This window comes from Gymnoscopelus microlampas (assembly GCF_963454915.1).
Source record: "Gymnoscopelus microlampas genome assembly, chromosome: 3".
Lineage (NCBI taxonomy): Eukaryota > Metazoa > Chordata > Actinopteri > Myctophiformes > Myctophidae > Gymnoscopelus > Gymnoscopelus microlampas.
Genome location: NC_139940.1, coordinates 55,818,022 through 55,845,480, shown reverse-complemented (window position 1 = coordinate 55,845,480; position 27,459 = coordinate 55,818,022). Strand labels below are relative to the sequence as shown.

Genomic DNA, 27,459 nt, shown 5'->3' with positions numbered 1-27,459 from the left:
TTTGTTTTCAGTGATGGACAGATAGAAACACCAGGTAACAACAGATGTTACTGAAGGTCATTCCATTGGTGAGTCATGCATGACGTATCAGAGCTGTTTGACAGATACACATTTACTTCATTAAGTGAACAAAACAGCCTCACCTCCCCAGGACTGAAATACACCATTTCACATAACTTCTTTATATTAACAACAATCCATGTTTCAACTGAACCTATAAAGCAATGTTCAACATCTTTTTCTAATTGAGTCTTTGTCAGTTGATGTGGGTAATGTTCACCATCTAGTGGACTCATTGTAAAACTACACCACCTGATGTGTGATTTCTCTGCTGTAGTTTTAAACTGTCTCTTGGTTTAGCCATGAATTGGTTTCATGAAAGCCGAGTTATCTAACCGGATTAATTTAGACAGTTATCCTGGATATGTTTATCCATGACTCGGTTTCATTAAAGCAATGCTACATTAGTTACCATGGAGATTTAGTAATTAAGCAGTCAATCTGATCACAAATCAAAGTGTTTTTCCACACTTATTCAAGGTCTTATGTGTTCATGTTACTACTTAAGCCCTATATACTTTATTATACATCTAATAACAAATATATAGGCTGCACAACCTCATCATGACAGCTTGTGAGCTTGTAGATCGGCTAATTTCGCTTTAACATTTTTTTTTGAAGATTTTATCATTTATGCTATTAAACATTGTGGCATTATAATTGTTATACTAATTATTGGTGAAGTCAGCCTATGTGAAACCATATATAAGGGCAATCTATTTAGCTAGGCATAGGCCTATTTGTGGAATAAATAACTTCTTGCCACAATCACTGGAGAATACGCACAGGAATATCTATCAATGAGTCATTATACCAGTGAGATTCGCTGCTGAGTTGTGGATTAGCTCCTGTCAGATTATTCCCTGGACTATATGGATTCTTTATTGATCTATCCTTTATTGGATTACCTTTGTTCGGATGGATTGATTTATGAACATGTGGAGACGCAAATGCGTGTGCGTATAGTAAGTACAATATTGAGATATATATATATATATGTAGAGATATCACTTAAATTTAATTTTGTAGGCTACTGTGCACGTCAGAGTGATCTATTCAAATAGATTTATACAAAACTAGACATTGTGTCGCGACATATGTAAGCTTGCAGATCGGCTATTTTTGGTGAATGTTCCTGGCCTCCATGCCTTCGGCCTCACAGAGCCAAAAATAGCCGGTTTATTGTGTAAAATCCAATTCCAATTACCCGAATTACCCCTAGTTAAAAAATCGCTATAACAATAATTAAAAGATGAGTGTTATTTTTTTCATTTACAGCTTTCTATTATCATTACAAACTAATAAATGAACCCTTGAGGTAAAAAAAACTAAGTTGTCCTTTAAGCCGACCTACCACACAAGCGAACTTGAGTTCAAATTGACCCTTTTTCCTGTGATTTCATTGGCCACTGTCTCCCCTTGGGGACTCCACACGCTCCCTCCCTCCTTCTTTTAGATATCAATTACCATTTCAATCCCACTCAGGCAGGCTATTTGTTGCATCTGAACAAATAGCCTGCCTTGATAGAACCCCCCCGTCCGCTCAAAGAAAGAGATACACGGCATACTGTAAGTGCACACACAGAAAGCATGACCCCAGGATCGAACCCATGGTCGAACACAGAGAAAAACTGTATTGACATGTGCTCTGACCACTGAACTAAGGAGGACTACGCCATAAGTACAGATTTGAAGACAATATATCCGTTTAACATACACAAATAAAATATAAAAGCCATTGAATTGAATATATATAGATATAGTGCAACTGAACCACAGAAATAAACAAACAAACAATTTGTCAATTCAAATGAGCCATTGGCATGAGAAAAAATACGTTTAGAGAGAGCGGCCCATTTTCCCGTCTCGTTTTATCAATTAAGACGTTGAAATTAAACTACTGTTTAGCTCAGCATCATGCTATCTAACTTTATTTGCTTAATATTTTGCTTAATATAAATGTCACATCTTGTACTGTAAGCAACAGACAGGATTTTTCTCTGTCTTTCTAGGAAAAACAGTGCCTAAAAACCCCAAAACAAACAATTTTGCAATTCAAATTAGCTATTGGCATGAGAAAACATACGTTTACATTTTCCAAAGCAAGTGTCAAAACATAATACAAAAGTGTAAAGTAGCGAAGTATGTACAGTTTGGAGAGGATACAGTGGGATAAGGCAGTAGACAGTGCAGTAGGCAGTAGACCGCTGCTGCCCCTAGTGGCACAGAGTGGAAATAACACATGCCCTGCGTGACACACATGAGATGCTAGAAGAAAAACGACAAACTCATTAGGCACCAACTGTACAACTAGTTAACAACAAGTAGGCCAGGCAAAGAGGAAGGGTAGTGTTTCCTGAAGAGGTGGGTTTTCAGCCTGTGGCGAAAGATGGGCAGTGACTCTGCTGTCCTGACATCAGTGGGAAGTTCATTCCACCACTGTGGGGCCAGAACAGAAAAAAGTCGTGAGCGTGTGGATTGGCCAGAAGGACCCTTGAGTGACGAGGCAACCAGTCGCCCCGAGGTGGCAGACCGAAGTGGTCGGGCAGGGGTGTAGGCATCAACCATAGCCCGAAGGTAAGAAGGAGCTGTTCCTTTCACTGCCCTATAGGCTGGCACCAGGGTTTTAAACTGGATGCGAGCCGCTATGGGGAGCCAGTGTAACTCTATATCGTCTCCAGTTCATGTAGGATAATTTTAAAAGTAGGCTAACTCTCATATTAATCTCATAGAGAATGCATTGACTTGCGTGGGTGCACTGTCGCAATTGTGGGCGTGAAATTTGTAGTTCCTGTGTGTCTCTATACCTCATTGGCCTCTGAGGGTCATCACGGCCGCTATATTTTGTGGGGAAAGCCACGCCTCCTAATGATGTATGTCTATTAAAGTAGGAGATCTCTCCAGTATTAAAATCATCGTAACTCGCAGAATTCTCAACCAATTTTCCTGTGGTTTGATTTGTTATAAATGTCAGACATGTAGTACAGTATGATACAGGATAAGAGGTTAAATACAAAATGTGGGCTTTCATACCATAACAATCTTACAAAGTAACAGTAATGGTTATAAAACAAAAAAAGAGTTTAGTCTCAGGGACTTCTATTCTATACAACCCAGACATACTTCTTGCAGTTATAGCAGCTTCCCTACATAGAGTAATATGGAGGTGGTGTTGATGTGCGGCCCAGTGGCCAATAAGGCGTTTACCTACTTATGTCTATGGTGCATTCCCACATAGACATAAAAAGGTAAACGCCACATTGGATTCTGGGGCTGTATGTCCCCGCGGGCGCCATATTGTGGAGGGGAGCTCATAAGAGGCAGATAAGCAGCAGCTTGGAACTCAGCAGAACTCCACTGCAACAAGAGACAGGGTTAGTCTATGTGCAGCTTGGGATGAGATTGGTTCAGAACAAAGTGTTTGTGTTATTGTCTTAAGTTGTGTCTCAATTTTACTAATTGAGGCTTGCTTCACCACATCGCCAAACTACACACAAATTACAGAGTGGCAACACAGCAAAACTTGTGCAAAAACGTTATCTTTCAGGGATTTTAGTTATTTTACTTTATTCATTTATTTTATTTGTTAACCATTATGATATAGGCTACTGCTCTGCAACTTTGATGTTATAATTGCTTTCAACTTTCTTGGAGTGTTATGTGTTATGTACAGTATGCTTTCAGTGTCATTAGAATATGGAACAGAGACTGTCAATGATGGTAAATTACTGTCTTTCAAATGTGATTTGATCCCAAAATATAAGGAGGGTGTTGGATTTAAACAGAAAAGGCTATTTCTGTGATGTGGTATATCTGCATATTTCATATTATTGTCTATTTCAGTGACTAGAGACATAAATGTTTTATGACTATTACTGTTACCTGATCAGATAAAGTATTTTGGTATTAAAACATACATTTTAAATATAACCATAATGATGGATCCATAACTCCATGTCTTGCATTTGTTACAAACTTAACGGCTTGAAAAGTAAAAAATTCAGTGAGTTATGATTTTAATAGTAGAGAGACTGCCTGCTTCAATAGACAGACATGCATTAGAAGGCTCGGCTCCTCCTTCCCAATATGGCGGCCATGGTGACACATCGCTCCAATGAACTGCAGCAGCCAATGAGGTATCTACGTTTTTGTATCTATGAATTCCCATATCGGATCGGCTGTCACATCACAACATGGCCGCCATTGCAAACACTACATCTCCCAGAATGCCTCACCACTCTCACTGGTGTAGGTGCTTAAGAGAGAGCATGACGGGAAGGAGCTTGACAAACATTCAGGAAATAACATTGATGAACAAGAACAGCTCAAATGTATGTAGAACACACTCCTTAACCACTTAAACCCTATACTTAGTTGACCTATGGGTCTATACTACTACCACATCTCTTTGCTGAAAATAGCTGATCTACAAGCTCATAACGCATTCAAATGTATCTCGTTGTGATATTGTAGATTGTGCTTTTTACAGAATGTTGGCCTATTATAACATGACCAGAATAGGGATGCTGGGGTTCATGTGGTTACAAGGGGAACAACAATGTGTTGAACACCAGTTGCTCCATGTGGGTTTGGGAGTCAGACTCATTAGTGTGAAGTCCTGAAAAAAGTTCAGTCGTATCTAATAATCTAATCGTCTTTTAATCATCAATACTTACATTAAGCTTATCTGCTATGGGAATAACACCTGTCTACCACGGGTACCGCTCATAATTCCGACATCCCACTACTCCGACTACGTGGCTTCCGCGTGCGGTTAGGGTTAGGGTTAGGTATAGGGTTAGTAAACGTCGGAAAGGCGTCATGTCGGCTTCCCGACATGTAACCGTCTACCACACACGTCACACGTCACACGCACACAGACAGATTGTGTGTGGCTCATAACTCCTGTTTGTGGACATTGTTGGACAAAATGTGTGAAACCACTGTAAGACTCAGGTTTCAGTACTAGAGTTTATTCTCTTCATTTATCCAAAGCACAAATTACACCATTGCTGATGGTCAGTCTTTCCCACACAACAGTTGCAACATTGAAGCTACCAGAAAGCCTATCTTGGGTGAGCGTCACAAAACCTATCATCCGGATTTGATTGACCAACAGAGGTTGCATAAAATGTCACAAACTTGATCTGGGTTTGATTGGCCTAGCTTTGTGTGACATAGTGCTATGATCGGTGCTACTCGATTTTGGATTGGGGAGGTTATTTAAATGATTGTATATAGGGCTAGTTTAGTAGCATTATGTTGGGGAGGTTATTGAAATGATTGTACATAGAGCTTGTTTAGTAGCTCACAATGCGTTGTGAGCTTGTATATCGGCTATTTTGGTTTGATTATTATTTCCACAACGGTCTCAAACATTTGCTAAAGTAATTTAGATTTTAGGACTTCTGAGAGTATTTAAGATATTTATTACTTTCACTCCATTTCAAAAACAAATATTGTACTTTTTGACTACATTTCTAGGAAGGGAAAAAGTGCATTATGAATGAACCACTTAAGCTCTGTTTCAAATAATAAAAATAGAAGACATTTTGTGAGCTTGTAGATCGGCTGAAGTACAAGTTTTACTTCACTTTCATAAAAGCCTAAATGTGAATTAATAGCAGCATATTTTATTGTCTCCTTTTTTTTAAATATATATCTCTTTTTATTCGATTTTTTACATTAAAAACATTTCGTTACCCCATGCCTTCCCCACCAGCACAAATACAAGTTCACCAATTTTTCTCTCTCTTTGTCTTTTTGATCTCTCAGTTCAACGTTTCACCATTTCACCATACCCTCAGTTATTTTACATAAAAAATTAAAAAGAGTAAAAGACAGAAAAAAACTACAAAAAACAACAATAGCAATATAGCAATAACAAATCATAATAATAATAATAATAATAATAATAGCAATAATGATAATGACCATAGTAACAATGATAATAATAATACGTAACAGAAGCCAGGTAAAACAAAAATAATAATAACAAATGTATATTCAAGTTTTTTCTTGTTTTTTTCCCTCCTCTCCCCCTTCCTCCCCTCCTTCCCTTGCATGGTCAGCATTTATACCAGTTCATACATAGTTGTTTATACATGGTTATTCGATTTTCATACTATTTATAGCCCTTGGACCTAGCTGTTGTGAGGAGATCGATACTACTTATTTTTATTTTTTTTATTACGGGGCCAGAGCTCAGCTCTGGACCTGTTTTGTTATTGGCAGTATTCTGTCACTTCTTCTTCTTCTTCTTCTTCTGCCACTTTTCGCAGTTCTGGCTGAACCGCGCTGTCGCTTTTTACGAAACTCGGCCATATGGTAGATGGTCATGAAAAACGATCAAAAAATAATTCTCACAATCTTTCGTCCAAAGGTGGCGCTATAGCACTCAATTGAAAATGCCAACTTTGACCAGGTACAACTCATGCCCTGTTTGACCTACAGCCATGAAACTTGGATACACATATGCGTCTCCTCATGCTGAACAACTTTCACACTCTGACTTTTGACCTCTGACCTTTAGATCTCCCACCATTTTGAATTATATGAAAAACAGTCATTGGCTCCTAACTTCTGCATTTTTTCACTTATGGAAAATCCGTTGGAAATTTTTGTAGGCAGAGGTCCAAAGTTCAAGTGTTAAACGTTTCGTGCAGATTGCTCAAAAATCCCAGGAGGAGATAGATTTGAACTATTACAGTTTTATGACAATTATTCATCTGTGCCTAAAACATACATGCAGACTCACATTTCTTTGAAACTTTGCAGAAATGTACAGGGTCATTCCAAATATCACTGAAACCAATCTTACTCCAATTGGCCAAAAGGGGGCGCTATAGCAATTTTTTGAAAAGGCAGACTTTAAACAGGTATAAGTCATGCCTCGTTTGGCCGAAAGTCGTGAAACTTGCTTACACATGTGCCTTGACTCATGAGGAACACACGTATCGATTTGACCATTAAGCTCCGCCCTTAGATTTTCCGCAATTTTGAGCAGTTTGAAAAATACTTGTTTTTGCCAGTTCTGGCTTAACCGTGCATACGCTTTTTAAGAAACTCGGCCATATGGTAGATGCTCATGAAAAACTACCAAGAAATAATTCTCACACTCATTCGTCAAAGGGTGGCGCTATAGCACTCAATTGAAAGTGCCAACTTTGAACAGGTACAACTCATGCCCTGTTTGACCTACAACCATGAAACTTCGATACACACATGCGTCTCTTCATGCCCGACAACTTTCGTGGTCTGACTTTTGACCTCTGACCTTTAGATCGCCCACCATTTTGAATTATATGAAAAACAGCCATTGGCTCATAACTTCTGATTTTTTTCACTTATGGAAAATCCGCCGCTTTTGTTTTGTCGGCAAAGGTCCTAAGTTCATGTGTAAAATGTTTCGTGCAGATTACTCAAAAATCCCAGGAGGAAATAGATTTTAACTATTGCAGTTTTATGAAAATTATTCATCTGCCCCTAACACATACATGCAAGACTCACATTTCTTTGAAACGTTGCAGTAATGTAGAGAGTCATTCCAAATATCACTGAAACCAATCTCACTCCAATTGGCCAAAGGGGGGCGCTATAGCAATTTTTTGAAAATGCAAACTTTAAACAGGCAAAAGTCATGCCTCGTTTGGCCGAAAGTCGTGAAACTTGCTTACACTTGTGCCTTGACTCATGAGGAACACATCTATCGCTTTGACCAGTAAGCTCCGCCCTTAGATTGTCCGCAATTTTGAGCAGTTTGAAAAACACTTAAACCCAGGATTTTTCAGCTATTTGCGTGAAACTGTATCATCTGTGTGATCTCCTTTTTCACAGTTACTTGTCTGTTGGGCCAATGGCGTCTCCCTTAAATGAATGCCTCACAATCTCAAGGTCGCCAGTTCAAGCTTCACTTGATGCAGACTTAATTTAAGTTGAATTGCAAACAACAATATAGCTGCAAGCAGCGATAATACGGGGCCAGTGAATAGAGAGAGAGAGAGACATGGAAACGGAATAGATTGAAGAGAGAGAGAGTGACATGGAAACAATAGATTGATGAGAGAGAGAGATGGAAACATAATGGTTTGATTGGACATCTCAACCTACTGCCATTAACAGGATTCGAACTCTCAACCTTCAGACTAATAGGCTGCAACACTACCTATAGTGCTATAGCTTTGTCCAGGCTGATATTGTCTGTTGAAGATCATAAACTCTTGCCTTCTTTCATGAACCAAGCCCCTGTTTCACTAACACTAAGATCACTCGTTCACAAGCCATTTACCAATGAAGAAATTGTACATCTCCTCAGAACCAAAACTAGTGAAAGTAGCCGATCTACAAGCTCACAAACCATGAAAAGTTGTGAGATTGTAGATCAGCTATTTTCAGAATGAAGTATGTCATACGTAAAAAAACGTACTCTCAAATAAGCATTTCAGGTTATCTTTACCATTTGCACATGTATTCATTGATACAGTCATGTTGTTTGCAATTCAACTTAAATTAAGTCTACATCAAGTGAGGCTTGAACTGGCGACCTTGAGATTGTGAGGCATTCATTTAAGGGAGACGCCATTGGCCCAACAGACAAGTAACTGTGAAAAAGGAGATCACACAGATGATACAGTTTCACGCAAATAGCTGAAAAATCCTGGGTTTAAGTGTTTTTCAAACTGCTCAAAATTGCGGACAATCTAAGGGCGGAGCTTAATGGTCAAATCGATACGTGTGTTCCTCATGAGTCAAGGCACATGTGTAAGCAAGTTTCACGACTTTCGGCCAAACGAGGCATGACTTATGCCTGTTTAAAGTCTGCATTTTCAAAAAATTGCTATAGCGCCCCCTTTTGGCCAATTGGAGTAAGATTGGTTTCAGTGATATTTGGAATGACCCTGTACATTTCTGCAAAGTTTCAAAGAAATGTGAGTCTGCATGTATGTTTTAGGCACAGATGAATAATTTTCATAAAACTGTAATAGTTCAAATCTATCTCCTCCTGGGATTTTTGAGCAATCTGCACGAAACGTTTACCACTTGAACTTTGGACCTCTGCCTACAAAAATTTCCAACGGATTTTCCATAAGTGAAAAAATGCAGAAGTTAGGAGCCAATGACTGTTTTTCATATAATTCAAAATGGTGGGAGATCTAAAGGTCAGAGGTCAAAAGTCAGACCACGAAAGTTGTCGGGCATGAAGAGATGCATGTGTGTATCGAAGTTTCATGGTTGTAGGTCAAACAGGGCATGAGTTGTACCTGTTCAAAGTTGGCACTTTCAATTGAGTGCTATAGCGCCACCCTTTGACGAATGAGTGTGAGAATTATTTCTTGGTAGTTTTTCATGAGCATCTACCATATGGCCGAGTTTCGTAAAAAGCGTATGCACGGTTAAGCCAGAACTGGCAAAAACAAGTATTTTTCAAACTGCTCAAAATTGCGGAAAATCTAAGGGCGGAGCTTAATGGTCAAATCGATACGTGTGTTCCTCATGAGTCAAGGCACATGTGTAAGCAAGTTTCACGACTTTCGGCCAAACGAGGCATGACTTATGCCTGTTTAAAGTCTGCCTTTTCAAAAAATTGCTATAGCGCCCCCTTTTGGCCAATTGGAGTAAGATTGGTTTCAGTGATATTTGGAATGACCCTGTACATTTCTGCAAAGTTTCAAAGAAATGTGAGTCTGCATGTATGTTTTAGGCACAGATGAATAATTTTCTTTAAACTGTAATAGTTAAAATCTATCTCCTCCTGGGATTTTTGAGCAATCTGCACGAAACGTTTAGCACTTGAACTTTGGACCACTGCCTACAAAAATTTCCAACGGATTTTCCATAAGTGAAAAAATGCAGAAGTTAGGAGCCAATGACTGTTTTTCATATAATTCAAAATGGTGGGAGATCTAAAGGTCAGAGGTCAAAAGTCAGAGGGTGAAAGTTGTTCAGCATGAGGAGACGCATATGTGTATCCAAGTTTCATGGCTGTAGGTCAAACAGGGCATGAGTTGTACCTGGTCAAAGTTGGCATTTTCAATTGAGTGCTATAGCGCCACCTTTGGACGAAAGATTGTGAGAATTATTTTTTGATCGTTTTTCATGACCATCTACCATATGGCCGAGTTTCGTAAAAAGCGACAGCGCGGTTCAGCCAGAACTGCGAAAAGTGGCAGAAGAAGAAGAAGTGACAGAATAATGCGAATAACAATACGTGTCCAGAGCAGAGCTCTGGCCCCGTAAATATAGCTGCAAGCAGCGATAATACGGGGCCAGTGAATAGAGAGAGAGAGAGACATGGAAACGGAATAGATTGATGAGAGAGAGAGATGGAAACATAATGGTTTGATTGGACATCTCAACCTACTGCCATTAACAGGATTCGAACTCTCAACCTTCAGAGTAATAGGCTGCAACACTACCTATAGTGCTATAGCTTTGTCCAGGCTGATATTGTCTGTTGAAGATCATGAACTCTTGCCTTCTTTCATGAACCAAGCCCCTGTTTCACTAACACTAAGATCACTCGTTCACAAGCCATTTACCAATGAAGAAATTGTACATCTCCTCAGAACCAAAACTAATGAAAGTAGCCGATCTACAAGCTCACAAACCATGAAAAGTTGTGAGATTGTAGATCAGCTATTTTCAGAATGAAGTATGTCATACGTAAAAAACGTACTCTCAAATAAGCATTTCAGGTTATCTTTACCATTTGCACATGTATTCATTGATACAGTCATGTTGTTTGCAATTCAACTTAAATTAAGTCTACATCAAGTGAGGCTTGAACTGGCGACCTTGAGATTGTGAGGCATTCATTTAAGGGAGACGCCATTGGCCCAACAGACAAGTAACTGTGAAAAAGGAGATCACACAGATGATACAGTTTCACGCAAATAGCTGAAAAATGCTGGGTTTAAGTGTTTTTCAAACTGCTCAAAATTGCGGAAAATCTAAGGGCGGAGCTTAATGGTCAAATCGATACGGGTGTTCCTCATGAGTCAAGGCACATGTGTAAGCAAGTTTCACGACTTTCGGCCAAACGAGGCATGACTTATGCCTGTTTAAAGTCTGTCTTTTCAAAAAATTGCTATAGCGCCCCCTTTTGGCCAATTGGAGTAAGATTGGTTTCAGTGATATTTGGAATGACCCTGTACATTTCTGCAAAGTTTCAAAGAAATGTGAGTCTGCATGTATGTTTTAGGCACAGATGAATAATTTTCTTTAAACTGTAATAGTTAAAATCTATCTCCTCCTGGGATTTTTAAGCAATCTGCACGAAACGTTTAACACTTGAACTTTGGACCTCTGCCTACAAAAATTTCCAACGGATTTTCCATAAGTGAAAAAATGCAGAAGTTAGGAGCCAATGACTGTTTTACATATAATTCAAAATGGTGGGCGATCTAAAGGTCAGAGGTCAAAAGTCAGACCACAAAAGCTGTCGGGCATGAAGAGACGCATGTGTGTATCGAAGTTTCATGGTTGTAGGTCAAACAGGGCATGAGTTGTATCTGTTCAAAGTTGGCACTTTCAATTGAGTGCTATAGCGCCACCCTTTGACGAATGAGTGTGAGAATTATTTCTTGGTAGTTTTTCATGAGCATCTACCATATGGCCGAGTTTCGTAAAAAGCGTATGCACGGTTAAGCCAGAACTGGCAAAAACAAGTATTTTTCAAACTGCTCAAAATTGCGGAAAATCTAAGGGCGGAGCTTAATGGTCAAATCGATACGTGTGTTCCTCATGAGTCAAGGCACATGTGTAAGCAAGTTTCACGACTTTCGGCCAAACGAGGCATGACTTATGCCTGTTTAAAGTATGCCTTTTCAAAAAATTGCTATAGCGCCCCCTTTTGGCCAATTGGAGTAAGATTGGTTTCAGTGATATTTGGAATGACCCTGTACATTTCTGCAAAGTTTCAAAGAAATGTGAGTCTGCATGTATGTTTTAGGCACAGATGAATAATTTTCATAAAACTGTAATAGTTAAAATCTATCTCCTCCTGGGATTTTTGAGCAATCTGCACGAAACGTTTGACACTTGAACTTTGGACCACTGCCTACAAACATTTCCAACGGATTTTCCATAAGTGAAAAAATGCAGAAGTTAGGAGCCAATGACTGTTTTTCATATAATTCAAAATGGTGGGAGATCTAAAGGTCAGAGGTCAAAAGTCAGAGGGTGAAAGTTGTTCAGCATGAGGAGACGCATATGTGTATCCAAGTTTCATGGCTGTAGGTCAAACAGGGCATGAGTTGTACCTTTCGGCCAAACGAGGCATGACTTATGCCTGTTTAAAGTCTGCCTTTTCAAAAAATTGCTATAGCGCCCCCTTTTGGCCAATTGGAGTAAGATTGGTTTCAGTGATATTTGGAATGACCCTGTACATTTCTGCAAAGTTTCAAAGAAATGTGAGTCTGCATGTATGTTTTAGGCACAGATGAATAATTTTCATAAAACTGTAATAGTTAAAATCTATCTCCTCCTGGGATTTTTGAGCAATCTGCACGAAACGTTTGACACTTGAACTTTGGACCACTGCCTACAAAAATTTCCAACGGATTTTCCATAAGTGAAAAAATGCAGAAGTTAGGAGCCAATGACTGTTTTTCATATAATTCAAAATGGTGGGAGATCTAAAGGTCAGAGGTCAAAAGTCAGAGGGTGAAAGTTGTTCAGCATGAGGAGACGCATATGTGTATCCAAGTTTCATGGCTGTAGGTCAAACAGGGCATGAGTTGTACCTGTTCAAAGTTGCCATTTTCAATTGAGTGCTATAGCGCCACCTTTGGACGAAAGATTGTGAGAATTATTTCTTGATCGTTTTTCATGACCATCTACCATATGTCCGAGTTTCGTAAAAAGCGACAGCGCGGTTCAGCCAGAACTGCGAAAAGTGGCAGAAGTGACAGAATAAAGCGAATAATAAAACAGGTCCAGAGCTGAGCTCTGAGCTCTGTGCAAATGGTAAAGATAACCTGAAATGCTTATTTGAGAGTACGTTTTTTCAACGTATGACATACTTTATTCTGAAAATAGCTGATCTACAATCTCACAACTTTTCATGGTTTGTGAGCTTGTAGATCGGCTACTTTCACTAGTTTTGGTTCTGAAGAGATGTACAATTTCTTCATTGGTAAATGGTTTGTGAACGAGTGATCTTAGTGTTAGTGAAACAGGGGCTTGGTTCATGAAAGAAGGCAAGAGTTTATGATCTTCAACAGACAATATCAGCCTGGACAAAGCTATAGCACTATAGGTAGTGTTGCAGCCTATTAGTCTGAAGGTTGAGAGTTCGAATCCTGTTAATGGCAGTAGGTTGAGATGTCCAATCAAACCATTATGTTTCCATCTCTCTCTCTCATCAATCTATTGTTTCCATGTCACTCTCTCTCTCTTCAATCTATTCCATTTCCATGTCTCTCTCTCTCTCTCTTTATTCACTGGCCCCGTATTATCGCTGCTTGCAGCTATATTCTGTCACTTTTTTTACTTCTGCCACTTTTCGCAGTTCTGGCTGAACCGTGCTGTCGCTTTTTACGAAACTCGGCCATATGGTAGATGGTCATGAAAAACGATCAAAAAATAATTCTCACAATCTTTCGTCCAAAGGTGGCGCTATAGCACTCAATTGAAAATGCCAACTTTGAACAGGTACAACTCATGCCCTGTTTGACCTACAGCCATGAAACTTGGATACACATATGCGTCTCCTCATGCTGAACAACTTTCACACTCTGACTTTTGACCTCTGACCTTTAGATCTCCCACCATTTTGAATTATATGAAAAACAGTCATTGGCTCCTAACTTCTGCATTTTTTCACTTATGGAAAATCCGTTGGACATTTTTGTAGGCAGTGGTCCAAAGTTCAAGTGTTAAACGTTTCGTGCAGATTGCTCAAAAATCCCAGGAGGAGATAGATTTTAACTATTACAGTTTTATGAAAATTATTCATCTGTGCCTAAAACATACATGCAGACTCACATTTCTTTGAAACTTTGCAGAAATGTACAGGGTCATTCCAAATATCACTGAAAACAATCTTACTCCAATTGGCCAAAAGGGGGCGCTATAGCAATTTTTTGAAAAGGCAGACTTTAAACAGGCATAAGTCATGCCTCGTTTGGCCGAAAGTCGTGAAACTTGCTTACACATGTGCCTTGACTCATGAGGAACACACGTATCGATTTGACCATTAAGCTCCGCCCTTAGATTTTCCGCAATTTTGAGCAGTTTGAAAAATACTTGTTTTTGCCAGTTCTGGCTTAACCGTGCATACGCTTTTTACGAAACTCGGCCATATGGTAGATGCTCTTGAAAAACTACCAAGAAATAATTCTCACACTCATTCGTCAAAGGGTGGCGCTATAGCACTCAATTGAAAGTGCCAACTTTGAACAGGTATAACTCATGCCCTGTTTGACCTACAACCATGAAACTTCGATACACACATGCGTCTCTTCATGCCCGACAACTTTTGTGGTCTGACTTTTGACCTCTGACCTTTAGATCGCCCACCATTTTGAATTATATGTAAAACAGTCATTGGCTTCTAACTTCTGCATTTTTTTCACTTATGGAAAATCCGTTGGAATTTTTTGTAGGCAGTGGTCCAAAGTTCAAGTGTTAAACGTTTCGTGAAGATCCCAGGAGGAGATAGATTTTAACTATTACAGTTTTATGAAAATTATTCATCTGTGCCTAAAACATACATGCAGACTCACATTTCTTTGAAACTTTGCAGAAATGTACAGGGTCATTCCAAATATCACGGAAACCAATCTCACTCCAATTGGCCAAAAGGGGGCGCTATAGCAATTTTTTGAAAAGGCAGACTTTAAACAGGCATAAGTCATGCCTCGTTTGGCCGAAAGTCGTGAAACTTGCTTACACATGTGCCTTGACTCATGAGGAACACACGTATCGATTTGACCATTAAGCTCCGCCCTTAGATTGTCCGCAATTTTGAGCAGTTTGAAAAACACTTAAACCCAGGATATTTCAGCTATTTGCGTGTAACTGTATCATCTGTGTGATCTCCTTTTTCACAATTACTTGTCTGTTGGGCCAATGGCGTCTCCCTTAAATGAATGCCTCACAATCTCAAGGTCGCCAGTTCAAGCCTCACTTGATGCAGACTTAATTTAAGTTGAATTGCAAACAACATGACTGTATCAATGAATACATGTGCAAATGGTAAAGATAACGTGAAATGCTTATTTGAGAGTACGTTTTTTCAACGTATGACATACTTTATCTGAAAATAGCTGATCTACAATCTCACAACTTTTCATGGTTTGTGAGCTTGTAGATCGGCTACTTTCACTAGTTTTGGTTCTGAGGAGATGTACAATTTCTTCATTGGTAAATGGTTTGTGAACGAGTGATCTTAGTGTTAGTGAAACAGGGGCTTGGTTCATGAAAGAAGGCAAGAGTTTATGATCTTCAACAGACAATATCAGCCTGGACAAAGCTATAGCACTATAGGTAGTGTTGCAGCCTATTAGTCTGAAGGTTGAGAGTTCGAATCCTGTTAATGGCAGTAGGTTGAGATGTCCAATCAAACCATTATGTTTCCATCTCTCTCTCTCATCAATCTATTGTTTCCATGTCACTCTCTCTCTCTCTTCAATCTATTCCGTTTCCATGTCTCTCTCTCTCTCTTTATTCACTGGCCCCGTATTATCGCTGCTTGCAGCTATATTTTTTATTACTATTTTATCTTTATTTTAGTTTTTAGTTTTTTTCCCCTATTGGGATAGTTTCCCTTCAATATTTCGTACATTATTGGTAATGTTTCCCCATATCCTATCAAATTTCATTGGTTTCCCTTTCACATTGTACATGATTTTTTCTGAGGGGGAGTATGACAGAAGTTCTCTCCACCATTGTTTGAGTGTGGGCGGTTGGTTAGCTTTCCAATTGGTCAGTATGCATTTTTTTGCTGCCGTCATTATTAGTAGTATCGATTTCCTCTCATCCTTGGTGAATTCCGTGAGCATCTCTACATCTCCCAGTATGGATATTCGGGGGTCAGGGGGAACCTCTTTTTGTAGTATCTCAGACATATATTTATAAATATTCTTCCAAAAGCTATTCAGATGTGTACACTTCCAGAACATATGTATGAGGTATCCATTCTCTGATTGACATCGTGGGCATGTAGGAGGTGTGTTGGGGCTAAATCGATGCATCCTCTGTGGGGTGTAATACACACGATGGAGTATCTTGAATTGTATAAGTCTGTGATTAGTGCTATAACCAGAGTTTTCTGTGAGCTCTGTAGTAGATCTTCCCATTCTTTCATCGTATATACATATTCGATATCATTTTCCCATTTCTGTTTGTGCTGTCCAGAATTATGTTTTATTTCACAATTCATAGCGGTGTATCATTTTGAGATTAATCCTTTTTGTGATTTTGCATTCCATATAGTTTTTTCAATTGGGGTTTCTTTAATACTAGGTAAATTCTTATTTATATTGGTTTTCACCCCCTTATTTGCAAAAAAAATAAAAAGTGTGTTCCAGCTATCTGATACAGGTTTTTTATGAAAGTGAAAAGGGCAAATATCTCCTTGACACAGAGATCCCCTAGTACTGTGACTCCTTTGTCTTTCCAGCTTGCAATAATGCCATATCTTATGTTAGCTGGGACTAAGGGGTTGTTCCATAGGGGTGTGTGTTTAAATAGAACAGGGCGACGTCCTAACATTTTATGGCTTTCCTGCCAACACTCGAATGTGTGGCTAATAATTTGGCTTTTTGTAATCCTATGCAATTTTTTTTAATGAGCCTAAAAATGGGATTGTCCTCAATGAAATTGGTTTCACCAGTTGTTGTTCTATAGTTATCCAAGCTGGGGACCAGACGGTTCGTAGTTGTGATGCTAAATAATATAATTTGAAATTAGGTAAATTTAGCCCTGCTTTTGAGATTGGGGCTTGCAGTGTTGATATCTTTACTCTGATTTCTTTCTCAGCCCAAGAACCGTGAGATGGTTCTATTTATTTCTATAAACATTTTGGAGGGACATTTTAACGGGATTGATTGAAAAAAATACATGAATTTTGGCAAGACATTCATTTTGATTATATTAACTCTTTCGATTAGTGATATGGGTACGTTTTTCCACCTGTGTAGATCACTTTTAGTCTTCTCCAAAAGCGGTATGTAATTAGCTTGGTAGGCTTTGTTCAAATCATTTGTGACAGATATTCCTAAATATTTTAATCCCTTTGGTTGCCATTTGAATGATGATAACAGTTGATAATTGTTAAGGTGGGTGTGACTATTTAATGGCATTACTTCGGTAGTCCAGTCTTAGAGACAACATTTTAGAAATTATTTTAAAATCAACATTGAGTAGTGATAGCGGTCTGTATGACCCACATAGGGTTTCATCCTTCGATGGTTTATGAAATACATTGATTGTTGCCAGTTCGAGTGTAGGCGGGAGTCTCCCTGTTTGAAAGGAGTCATTAAGCATGTTTAAGTATGGTGTGAGTAACCTGCCTTTTTTTAAGAACTATTGTAAATCTGCTGTGATCATTTCATCCAGCTTTTCTTTTAAATTGTCCGATAGCCTAGGTAGAGATATTTTATTTAGGAACTCTTCAGATTTTGATACATTTAATTTCCCCCTTGATTTATACAATTCCTGATAAAATGACTCAAAACTTCTGTTAATTTCTTTCGGCTCAAATACCATTTCTCCTTCTTTATTTTTTATTGAATGAACTGTTTTAGCATCTTCCTCTTTCTTTATTTGCCAGCTGAGTAGTTTACCTGTCTTGTCTCCATTTTCATAGTAATGATACCTAGTCCTGATCATGTCTCCTTTTTTAATATGAATAATAACTTTAATGGCCGGGTTTCCCAAAGAGCTCGTGCGTAGAGCATCGTCGCAGGTCCGACGACGGGTCTAACGTGTGACGTCACATGCTTCGCAGTACCATAGCAGGCACGTAGATTTCAGGTCATGCGTGGCCGTACGCAGCTTGCGCAAGCGTCTCCTACACAGCTGGGACTCGGCCAAACCTACGCTCTACCCTCATTAGTAGCAGGTGGTTGTGCCCCTGCGTGCCATCTAAACTGGCTGCGTGTGTGGTAAAAGTACATTCGTGAGACAGAATGCGCGCAGCATACTCCCCGCCCACAGTAGGAGGGGAGTACTGTCCTACGAAGCATCTTGTAACGAGCGCCCTGGGCCGCCTGTAACACCCATCGTTCTATGAAATCTATGAAAAGACCGGCCGGGCCGGGCCGGTGCGTAAAAGGGCGAGCGGCTGCAGTGCTTCGTCCTCTATGCATGAACCCGAAGTTTACAAATCGTACTCTCACGGATGATCCGATCATCTAATAAAAATATTAAGCACATGCCAAGTTAACTAAAGGTATATAAATGATGCTGAGCTAAATATGTTTCCTTAATTTCGAAGTTTTATAGTTAAACGTTATGATGAAAGTGCAGTTCCTCTCACAAAGTGACAGCTGTTGCGCTCGGCGAGCGCAACAGCTCGCCATGTTTATGAATGGTTAAAACATCTTTTGAAAATAGCAGATCTACAAGCTTGTGACACGTTGTGAGCTTGTAGATCTGCTATTTTCAAAAGATGTTTTAACCATTCATAAACATGGCGAGCTGTTGCGCTCGCCAGCTGTCACTTTGTGAGAGGAACTGCACTTTCATCATAACGTTTAACTATAAAACTTCGAAATTAAGGAAACATATTTAGCTCAGCATCATTTATATACCTTTAGTTAACTTGGCATGTGCTTAATATTTTTATTAGATGATCGGATTATCCGTGAGAGTACGATTTGTAAACTTCGGGTTCATGCATAGAGGACGAAGCACTGCAGCCGCTCGCCCTACCCAAAATAACAGATCTGCAAGCTATCAACACGGCATGTCGCAGTGTGTTTGTTGTATATATGTCTGTTTTTTTGGGGAGGCGTCGCCCGTTACGCGTTAAGCTGTCAATCATGCAGGGGGACGCCCCCTCTATCCTCTGAATTTTTTTGAACGGCGAACAATGGCCGCAGTGTTTATTTAAGATCATTGAAATGTCACCTTAAAAAATGCATTTTAATACATTACAGAATGTACCTATAAAAATGTAAGTGTCCAATTCATATAAAGGTAAGTTAGATAAAGGTGCGACTTTATCTTAGTATTTTTGCAAAATCCTGTATATATAGATATATGTATGCAAAGGGTGTTTAAACTATAGTAGGATAGCACTACGTAGTTGACGTAGGCTTTACGTAGGCTACGTCCAGGATCTCTTCACGTGCATGCTGTCTCACGAATGTAGTTTTAGCACAGACGAAACGGAACCTACGAAGATGGTGTCTACTGAAGCCAATTTAGATGAGACGTTGGGCACACACAGCTGCTACTAACGAAGATAGTGCGCAGCGGGGTTGCTACTGCGCAGATGCGTGGAGGCACCTACGCAGCTTCTAGGCTACGCAGGAGCTCAAATTCGTTTGGGAAACGCGGCCAATGTCAACTTAACTGTTCCAGCCTTGGGGCTGGGTGGATGGTGCAGTGCTATAACATCTATAGACACTGGCCTATAAAAGCTTGAAGATTGAAGAAGACTTATATTTTAAAATGAAGTGTTTACGCAAAGACATTGGTGGTTATGTAGGAATGCAGGTACCAAAGGCACTCAAGTCTAATTTTGATGGACACAAAAGAATAGCTACAACATGTGGCAAGTAACTAAGTACATGTACTCAGACATGTACTCAATTAGACCCGTTCAGGTCTATTTCGGACTAAACTGCATAGTTTGAACTAAATAACATATAGGCTCATTTTCCTACTTATATTGATCCCAGATAACTGGCCATGGGGTCTATTTGCAGAATTGCCCTGTCGTCCAGTTTCCCCATCAGTCCCCAGCAGCCCTCATAGCGTAGAGCAGAGCCCATAAGCTACTTACTCTATTTGTTGTGGTCAAAAGTGATTAGTTTTGTAATGAATGTGTTATTAGTTGTCGTTACACACACATCATGCCTTGGTTGTCCCACACAAGCCACGGTAGTCTGCTAAACAGATGTTAGGCTGTTATGTTTATTGCCAAGTCTCGGAAAAGACACACTGTGAGTCTGTGATTGGCCAGTACAGTCACTTTGATTGGCAGTTGTGCCGAACACCCACCCCAAAACATGATTTACAAAACTGTAGCTGCTCGTGTGGGACAACCAAGGCATGGATGTTTGTGTAATGACAACTAATAAAAGATTCGTGAAAAAATAAATCTCAAATGGAGTAAGTAGCTTATGGTCTCTGCTCTATGCTATGAGGGCTGCTGGGGACTGATGGGGAAACTGGACGACAGGGGCAATTCTGCAAATAGACCCCATGGCCAGTTATTTAGGATCAATATAAGTAGGAAAATGAGCCTATATGTTATTCAGTCCGGACTTGTCCTTTAAGTGCATGTTACTTGTCTTGCCTGGTCTTGTTTTGATTCAGTACACAGTACAGTGGTGAGATGCTTATGCAGTACAAACTGATGAGGCCGGTGTCAACAAGACATCCTAAATTGTCTTGATGGTCTACATACAACATGATTAGATATTCTTTATTCCAATAAAATGACTAGACCAACAATTACTGTCACCACCCGTCAGTATCAGCAACAGGAACAGTTTCAGTACTTCATACTTCTACTCCACTACATCTAGTAGGCAAATATTATACTTTTTAGTTGGAGTTAACTTTCTACAGATTCATTAATTTAATGGAAACCCCCCCCTTCCCCCATGTGACCTCTGAAACCATGCTGCATTGATGCCTGTATACAGCCAGGTTTTCTTCACAATATGTAGCACACTGATTTAATGAATGCAGCAATACTATCATTTAAAATGTGTATCACATTGGCACAGACACTATGGCACATCAGGAGTCCACTGGTAGCCCTAGGTCTGTGTATCTGGTTATTGACCGCTCATTATTATTGTCTGTGGCAAATATAACATTTGACAAAAATGTCCATCACAAGCCGGCATGGTGATGAACCCAGTAGAGTGTGTTACAGTACTGTATGTTCTGTAATAAATCATAAACCACTCAGTCATGTAAAACAATACAATAGCAACAACAGAATCACACTATGACACACTGTAGAACATCCATGACTGTTGCAACATACATCCCATGTTCATAACAAGCATTAAAACATGAATGTCTTGACTGTGTTTGGCTCCACTATGTTTTATCCACAACACACTGGATGTAGGAAATACAGTATAGATGCCAGTATAGAGTTTCTATTGTTAAAATCCTCTATTAAACTGTTCTTTGCCATTCATGACAGCAGTGGATATAATTACTTAAATCAATACGGATCGTAGTCACCTACTCTTATACTTGGACTGTATAATTGTCATTATAGTAAGGACAGTGATTCAGTGAATTAAATAGATTGGATATGTGCACACTCATCACTAGATCACTTCTAACAACTGTGTCTGAACTTATGGCTCAAAATCTATACAATGTATTGTCTTTGTTTTCAGTGATGGACAGATAGAAACACCAGGTAACAACAGATGTTACTGAAGGTCATTCCATTGGTGAGTCATGCATGACGTCTCAGAGCTGTTTGACAGATACACATTTACTCTATTAAGTGAACAAAACAGCATCTCCTCCCCAGGACTGAAACACGCCATTTCACACAACTTCTTTATATTAACAACAATCCATGTTTGAACTGTACCTACAAATAAATGTCGAACACAGTTTTATCTTTTTCTAATTGAGTCTTTGTTAGTTGATGTGGTTAATGTGCACCATCTAGTGGACTCATTGTAAAACTACACCACCTGATGTGTGATTTCTCTGCTGTAGTTTTAAACTGATTCATCATCTCAGAAGTGGACTGACCACTAGGCGAGGAACATGTTAATACAGACTGGATGTAGTAAATAAAGCACTTATTCCCAGTAGGATATAGAGTTTAAATTATTCCAAGTTAAGGTTATTTGTTAAACCGTTCTGTCCTTCATGAGAGCAGTGGATATAATAACTTCAGTCAATGAAGAGCATCTGCATTCACCTACAGTCACTGTGTGTGATAGTGTTTTATTATAGTTCATTCACCTACAGTCACTGTATATGTGTGATAGTGTTTTATTATAGTTCATTCACCTACAGTCACTGTATATGTGTGATAGTGTTTTATTATAGTTCATTCATCTACAGTCACTGTATATGTGTGATAGTGTTTTATTATAGTTCATTCATCTACAGTCACTGTATATGTGTGATAGTGTTTTATTATAGTTCATTCATCTACAGTCACTGTATATGTGTGATAGTGTTTTATTATAGTTCATTCACCTACAGTCACTGTATATGTGTGATAGTGTTTTATTATAGTTCATTCACCTACAGTCACTGTATATGTGTGATAGTGTTTTATTATAGTTCATTCATCTACAGTCACTGTATATGTGTAGTAGTGTTTTATTATAGTTCATTCACCTACAGTCACTGTATATGTGTGATAGTGTAACACTTGTAATACACTATGTGACCTGTAGAGAAGATTATGACACATTATCCAGATATGTATCCATTTCCTTTACATGTCTGCATATTGCTGTGGAAAATATAATAACAAAGACTGGTTGGAGTCATATGGAGGAAGATATTAAGCAATTTTCTTAGAGGTCTTTGATGGAGATGTATTGATATTGTTTTCTTTTGTTGTGATATAACTGATATATAGGATGTGCATGTGACAACAATTATACTGTAGGCCTACTATTTACAATTGAAGCATTTAACATAGTGACACGTGTTTATTGAACTCTATAGTGAATAATACACAGGTAAATAATTACAATAATAGAGTGCAGAGATAACCATGCATGGCATCAAAGAGACTAGGATACCAGGTCAACAATGAACCTAGCATCTGTCTAAATAACATACTATCCAAATCACATTTTGTACATTTGTTGTAAAAAAACATCTAATCTAAACAAAACAATAGAACAAGTGACCAAGATATGTCTGCAAAGTAACCATATCTTGGTCATTCGCTAGCATCCATCGAAAGAAAAGGTGTCAAGAAGGAGTATAGGGAGAGTGAAGTGCTAGGATCTGAGTCTGAAGAGGTGAGTCTTCAGATTACGGCAGAAGATTGGGAGTGAGTCAGCAGTTCTGACTGCAACGGGGAGTTTATAACAAAGTTTGGGAGCCAGGATGGAGAAGAGTCTAGGACGTGTGGAGCGTTGTCCAGGCCAGGGTTTAACACTCACATGACGGCATTAAGCCGACCTACCAGACAGGCGGACTTGAGTCCATATTAACCTTTTTTCCTGCTATTTCATTGGCCACTGTCTCCCCTCGGGGACTCCACACGCTATAACACCACCTCCCCGCGCAGCGGGACACCATTTTATTTTAGATATCAATTAGCATTTCAATCCCACTCAGACCTCACAAGTAGGCTATGCTTCATTTAGCTTAGGCCTACAGGCAGAACATTTTAATCTAATATAGGCTATAACTGGGAACGTGTTTACGGGAGGAAAATATTCCCAGAAACCTGGCCAGTGGCTATACCCACGTCATTAAATACCAGCAGTTCAGTCGCTTTTACGTTGTAAAAAATAATTCACTGCATTTGGGTCCTACTTCACACTCATATCCTGGCAGTGTTGTGCATACGATGCGTTGTGAGCTTGTAGATCAGTTATTTTCTATTCATTGTGACATCGTCATAATATGATGATTGACAAAGTATAAATTAGGTTCAAAGGAGGAGTTCACCCAAAAAATGACTTATTTTCTATCAATTGCACACCCCATGAAGCCTTGAATTCATGGATTTATTTTAATTTTTGTGGCATCCTAAGCCAATAATTTGATGACCGGGTGTGTATCCGGTAGGAGACACAAATAATCTACTTTGTGTCTCCTGACCTACCGGATACATTAGCCGGTAGGAGACGGGAATCAAATTATTGGCTTAGGAATGCTACAAAAACAAAAATAAATCCATGGATTCAAGGCTTCGTGGGGTGTGCAATTGATAGAAAATAAGTCAAAGTATTTTTTGGGTGAACTACTCCTTTAAGACACATTAAACAGCCACTTATTTTGTTTGTTATTTTGTGTGTGTGTGTGTGTGTGTGTGTGTGTGTGTGTGTGTGTGTGTGTGTGTGTGTGTGTGTGTGTGTGTGTGTGTGTGTGTGTGTGTGCGTGCACGCTCTTCCTCCCAAACACAGACTAATACAGAGGTTATCGACAGGTCCTGACGTCCTGATTGGTTGGATGTTTCGTCTATAGTCACCTCCAGACCCGCCCACAGTGATGTCTCCACCTATCACGTGTGTCATGTGCTTTGTGCTCATGAATATGTAAACAGGTATGTGATGTCTCACACCTACACTGTGTTAATGTCACACTGGCTTAAAGAGTTCTAAGAGTGTTTTAATGTAGGCTACATTAAATCATACACTTATTCATACATCATATAATCATACATTCGCTCCATTATGGAGCGAATGGAGAGGGAGAGACTCAATCTCCTTGGATGACATCACTTCATTGTGTTCATGAATACATTGATTCCTGATGGCTTTGAACTCATCAACATTCACACCTTTGTATTTGTCTGAAGCAGACAGGGGTCATCAATGTGTCCGTGGCAAGACTTGTCCATGTCTTTGTTTTAAACATAAAAATAATGAAACATTTACTTTTATTCATTATAATTTTCTTATTGTGTTCAGGTAATGTGTGATGAAAGCACTGACTGTACTGATAAGAGCCAATTAGTCTCATGTTTTCTTCAGAATAGATAGAGGCCACAGATTTAATTAATGCAGAAATATTGCAAAACAAAAATGTTGCATCACAAACCGGCATGGTGATGACCCCTTATTATACAACAGGTAGTTCCGACCAAGCAATGTGATTGGTTGAAATAGCTTTCTAGCCGTGCTTCAAACCAGCATCATAGCACGGGCCGAATCACATTAATAAATCACTCCGCACTGCAGTCCGCGCCTGCTTAGACCATATATGGCACAGCTGTGCTGTGACGTCACGCTGTCCCACGGTACCAAAACAAACAGAGAGTATCCTGACCCACCGCCGCCACCGGAGAACAAACAGCTACGCAAAATGGACTATGTTATTCATTTTGATTTATTTGGTGGACTTACAGTTGATCAATGGTTAGAAGAGGATGAGAAGGAGAACGCGAAACCAAATGAGAGACATGTTCCGATGACAAATGAAGAACTCAATAAATTAGAGAAGTCTAGGAATGAAGTCACTACAGCCAGGTCAACAGCTTGGGCTGTGAAATGTTTCCGGGACTATGTGCAAAAAACAAAGCAAGACGTGGATTTTGCTACTGTTAAAAAGGAGCACCTCAACAGCATACTCCGGGAGTTTTATGGCTCGGTTAGAAATTGCCAGGGTAAGCACTACTCCATGAGTAGTTACGTTGGATTGAGAGCCGGCATTAACCGTTTCATCAACGACCCTCCTCTTAGCCGGGCATGGTGTATTATGCAGGACAATGAGTTCACAACGTCCAACAATGTCTTCAATGGACTCATAAAGTCTCTGAGGAGAGCAGGCCATGACACGACTGAACATTATCCCGCAATCACTGAAGAGGACCTGAAAATAATGCGGAGCTCGGAGGCTATGAACTCAAACACACCACGGGGCTTGGTAAACAAAGTGTGGTTCGACATCCAACTTCATTTCAGGCGGAGAGGAAAGGAGGGTCTGAGAAGTCTTAGACCACATTCTTTCATTGTCAAACGAGATACAACAGGTAGGTTTCAGAAAAATCAAATAGCTATTGTTGCATAACCAGATTAAATGATGATAATGGGCTTATGGTGACGAAAACATGATCAAACGTCCCTAATTATTCCCGTTTTATTTTTTAAGGCACTAAATATGTGACACTCACCTTCAATGAGGAAACAAAGAACCACAAGAAGCATTTTGAGAGGGATCGCCAAAGCAGAAGAGGCTGTATGTTTGAAGACCCTGGGAGTGCATTGTGTCCAGTTTCATCATTTGAAAAGTACATGTCTAAAATTTCCAAAGAGCCTAAGGCCTTTTATCTCCATCCATTGAGAGGAGAACAGTTGGGTGATGTGTGGTACTCATTGGAGCCAATGGGTGTAAATTACCTGGCTTCCATGCTAACACGTATCTGTAAACAAGCAGGCACATCCATGATTTACACAAATCACAGCATCAGAAGCACTACTATTCAGAAACTGTCTGATTGTGGGCTGGAAGCCAGAGAAATTATGTCCATTAGCGGACACAAGTCGGAGAGTTCTTTACACAGCTACTGGGCACCTTCTCTAGGTAATAGAAAACGGTGGAGCAATATGCTTGGTAACAGCAGTGGTGGAAACGTCAGGCCGTTGGAGACCAGCCCATCAAACAGCTCTACTTCACCTGCTAAACGACAAAGATCCAGCTTGGACATAATGGACAGCACCTTCACCAACTGTGCTTTCAATGGCAGTGTGCAGGTCAATGTCTATAAGTGATCTGATTATAGTTGGTGTGTAGGCTACGCCTTGTAAATGGCATCACCTATTTGTCACATATGTATGTAAAAAAAAAAATGTTGTAGCCTAAATCACCTAAAATCCTATAATAAAAGGAATAACTGGGAAAAAGTGTGCTTTATTTCAATGGTAACATCCATACTGTATAAATATCCTCCTGTGTTAAAGTAAAATTACTCCCATTTCGTTAACAGTCCAATGTATGTTATACTTTATCGTACGAAGGTATCACACGGCGAAAATAGCCGATCTACAAGTTCACAACGCGACGCGTTGTGAGATTGTAGATCGGCTATTTTCGCCGTGCGATACCTTCGTACGACGGAGCATATAGCCTACTGGAATCAGTTGTGTTGTGCCTCAGCTGTGTTGTGCGCTCTGAGTGCCTCAGAGCGCTGCTACAGGGACTATTTTGTCTCAGTCAAATAAACTCTTCTCTTTACAGGGAAACATAATAGCGAAACATTTTTATTATGAATTGCCCCACAATATGAATACATTTGGATGTGTTTTGTTGATAACTGTTGTATAATCGCAATTTTACACTCGAGGGTGTGCTTTACCTTACATTATTTGCACTTCAGTGATGCTGGCGGAACTCGGATGCGCCTCGTTCCTGACCGCATCACTGGCGTGCCAATAATGACGGTAAAGCACACCCTCTTGTGTAATATTGCTTAATTCTATTGCTTCTTATTCTACTTTAACGGTTTGTTTAGGGAATTACAGAGTTCTAGTAAAGTATTAACTGAAATAAACCATTAATCAGTGAATTACTTAAAGTTTAAGTAATTCACTGATTAAT

The 27,459-nt window shown here is 39.4% G+C and overlaps 1 protein-coding gene across 1 annotated transcript in view; it reads left to right on the top strand.

Annotated features, from left to right (window-relative positions):
- The window catches only part of LOC311040388 (NACHT, LRR and PYD domains-containing protein 3-like), a 75,070-nt gene that overhangs the window by 10,836 nt on the left and 36,775 nt on the right, over positions 1–27,459 (top strand). Inside the window, exons 3-5 of the mRNA XM_084050642.1 lie at positions 12–68; positions 21,603–21,659; positions 24,327–24,458. The gene's annotated coding sequence lies outside the window, so the exon portion shown is untranslated. The remainder of the gene's footprint in view (positions 1–11; positions 69–21,602; positions 21,660–24,326; positions 24,459–27,459) is intronic.